The sequence below is a fragment of the Corvus brachyrhynchos genome, unplaced genomic scaffold (genome assembly GCF_000691975.1).
Source record: "Corvus brachyrhynchos isolate BGI_N302 unplaced genomic scaffold, ASM69197v1 scaffold5, whole genome shotgun sequence".
Lineage (NCBI taxonomy): Eukaryota > Metazoa > Chordata > Aves > Passeriformes > Corvidae > Corvus > Corvus brachyrhynchos.
Window position 1 is genome coordinate 3,241,923 of NW_008238321.1, and position 2,979 is coordinate 3,244,901.

The window sequence follows — 2,979 nt, forward strand, 5'->3', positions numbered from 1 at the left end:
GTCCCGTCCCGTCCCGTCCCCACCCCACCCGCGTTTCCTCTTGCCCTTCCCCCTAGAACCGTGAGCAAGTGCCGCGGGCGCAGCTCGGGAGGGCGCTCCGCTGGCCTCGGACGGGCCGTGCCCTGGGAGCCGCCTCGGCCGCTCCCCCGGCCCCACCGGCTCCCGGCAAAGGCGCGTCTGGGCGGGACGGGAAGGGAAAGGAAAGGGGGAAAGCCTGTGGAAGTACAGGCACTCCTGACGCATTTCGCAGTCCCGGTGATCGGGAACTCCTCGGCTTTCGCCAAGAGCTCACAGCGATTAAACCAGTAATCTTCAACTTTCCCGTCTGCAGCGCAGCCAAGCACCGTGTTCTGTAACACTACAGGAAAATTACTTTCCTAATTCTACAATACCCCTTACGTTACCAGATCAGGTATTTCAGACAACATACAAGAACACATAAAATGATCAACAAAACTTTCAAGTTCAAGATTCAGTGATTTTACGTAGTGTCTTTACAAGCAATTGAATTGGATTCAGTCTTTAGAAAACACAAGAGTACATCACTCCTTCCTCTATTCAGCTCCAAGATAACACAAAATGTGAATTATGGCCAGATCCCTGAAAGGGCTTCAAGAGGGACTGCTTCACACGTTGGTTTGTGTGAATCTACCTTGGACTGAAGGGACTTGATAACCCCTGGGGGCTCAGCAGGGACAGTTCATAAAGCCTTTTGGCTGAAAGCATCTAAAATCTGTTAAAAGTCCAATTTTTGTATTTAAATCTTTTCTTGAACCTTGCCATAAGGAACACACAAAAAGCCTCAATTCAAACCCATCCTGGAGCAAGGAGTCAGGTTTTATAGGATGAAAGGGGGTCCTACCCCAAGTGATGATAAACCAGCATGAAGCTCTGCAGTCACAGTAACCTAAATCACCTGCAAGTATGGGTACTTGGGGATGTCATCAGATGTTGAGACTATTGAGGGCATGAATAGTCCCAGTCCCCCGATTTGGGGGGAACAGAGAGAGGAGTGTGGAGTGTGATCTATCAGCACTGAGATTAGAACTAAGAGGTGAATAAATTTATACCATTATCAAGAAATCACATTACAGATTATTTTTCTAAGGAGCAGAACATGAGTAATTTGGTCTTTGGTGCCCTGGATTAACTAAAATTGGAGTAATTGTTCTCTTACTAACTAAATCTCCTTCCCCAGATGGCTATGAGCAGCTTAGGAGCCACAGGAGAGAGAAGCCATGACTGAACACATCTCCCAGGGTAAAATAAGGCATAACCTTCAACTGAAAGCCTTCTTACTCTAACTGCCATCTCTCTCATGTGTAGTGTTTTGCATCTAGTCTAGGCTGGCTCGTGCTCCTCCTTGGGGACCCCAGTAACATTCCTCCTTTTTGCCCTACTACTGTTTCCACCAAATGTCCAAATAGGCGGTTTGGATCCATTTACTGGTACATGAGTGTATTTCCTCTCACTATCCATCCTTCTTCCCACCTAGCTCACCATTTGCTAGTTCCTGCCTTTCCAGTCCTTTTGCTGGATGGCACTGGGTGAAAGAAGCATCAGCTTCAGCCGGTCACCACAGCACCTGTGAGCTTGTGGAAAATTCCACAGAAGTCACAATTAATGGAATGTTATGTAGTGGTCAGTGGAACAAATTGGCCCAAGCCAGTTGAAGGGCTCTGTGGCCACCTTAAGTAACAAACTAACACTTTTCTGAGGAATACATATATCCTTGCTAACAAATACTTGTACCACCTTGAGCCAAGCATGCGCTTTAGGCAGAGTTATCCTGTCCTTAAAAGTAATGCCCTGCTTCTTAATACTACATTGCTGTTAAGGAGTTTTATTCCTGATTTTCAGTGACAAGCTTGTGGAAAATTGGCAAGTTTGGTGTGGAGAATTGATGAGGCTGGTTGAGCAAGGACATGAGTTGAGGTGCTTGCTTATCTTACACCTAACTTGAGTGAGGCTTAAGCACTGCATGGTGTCTGGGGTAAAGTGTAGGGCTCACAGCCCAGTGTCTCAGTAAAGTAGAGAGCGTGCTTACACTTTGGTATGGAGACAGGGCCTCAGCCCTCTTGTCCACGCACAGCAGGCCTTATTAGAAGTAGAAATCTGGTCCTGTGAGGAGATGTGTGGCCAGCAGGCCAAGAAAGTGGATTCTCTCTCTCTGCTCCACTCTCATGAAACTCCACCTGCAGGGCTGCATCCAGGTCTGTGGCCCCCAACATAACAAGGGCGTGGAGCTGCTGAAGCAAGTCCAGAGGTGGCCATGAAGATGTGCCAAGGGCTGCAGCACCTCTGCTATGGAAACAGGCTGGGAGAGTTGGGGTTGTTCAGGCTGGAGAAGAGAAGGCTCCAGGGTGACCATACTGCTCCTTTCAGTACTTGAAGGGGGCCTATAAGAAAAATGGAGACAAACTTTAGCAAGGCCTGTTGCAACAGGAGAAGGTATGATGGTTTTAAACTGAAGGAGAGATCAATTTAGACTAGATATAAAAAAGGAGGCTTTTACAATGTTGGTGGTAAACCATTGTCACAGCTTGCCCAGAGAGGTGGTGGATCCCCCTGGAAACATTCAAGGCCGGGTTGGACAGGGCTCTGAGAAACCTGGTCTACTGAAAGGTGTCTCTGCTCATTGCAGGGGCCTTGGACTAAATTATATTTAAAGGTCCCTTCCAACCCACACTGTTCTATGATTCTGTGATGATGATGTGCAGTTGTAAAATATTGATGGGCGTAAAGATGATCAAGCAAAGGTCAGATGGCCTGTACTGCTGCCTCAGCCAAGTGGAGGAGGAAGCGAGCCTGAAGTATCATGGTTCTGTTCTGCCTTTGATTCAACCATAAATCCTGACTCAGCCTGACCAAAGGTAACCAAAACCCTCATTATCCCTCGTTTACATATGAAACATACACCAATATGCAACTGAGAAAGTGTCTTCCCCCCCACTGTCTAAGATGGAAGTGACAGGTAAC

General features: G+C 47.4%; 1 protein-coding gene across 1 annotated transcript in view; it reads right to left on the bottom strand.

Annotated features, from left to right (window-relative positions):
- The window catches only part of LITAF (lipopolysaccharide induced TNF factor), a 10,021-nt gene extending 7,655 nt beyond the window's left edge, over positions 1 to 2,366 (bottom strand). Inside the window, exon 1 of the mRNA XM_008633384.2 lies at positions 2,048 to 2,366. The gene's annotated coding sequence lies outside the window, so the exon portion shown is untranslated. The remainder of the gene's footprint in view (positions 1 to 2,047) is intronic.
- Between the last annotated feature and the right edge of the window lie 613 nt (positions 2,367 to 2,979).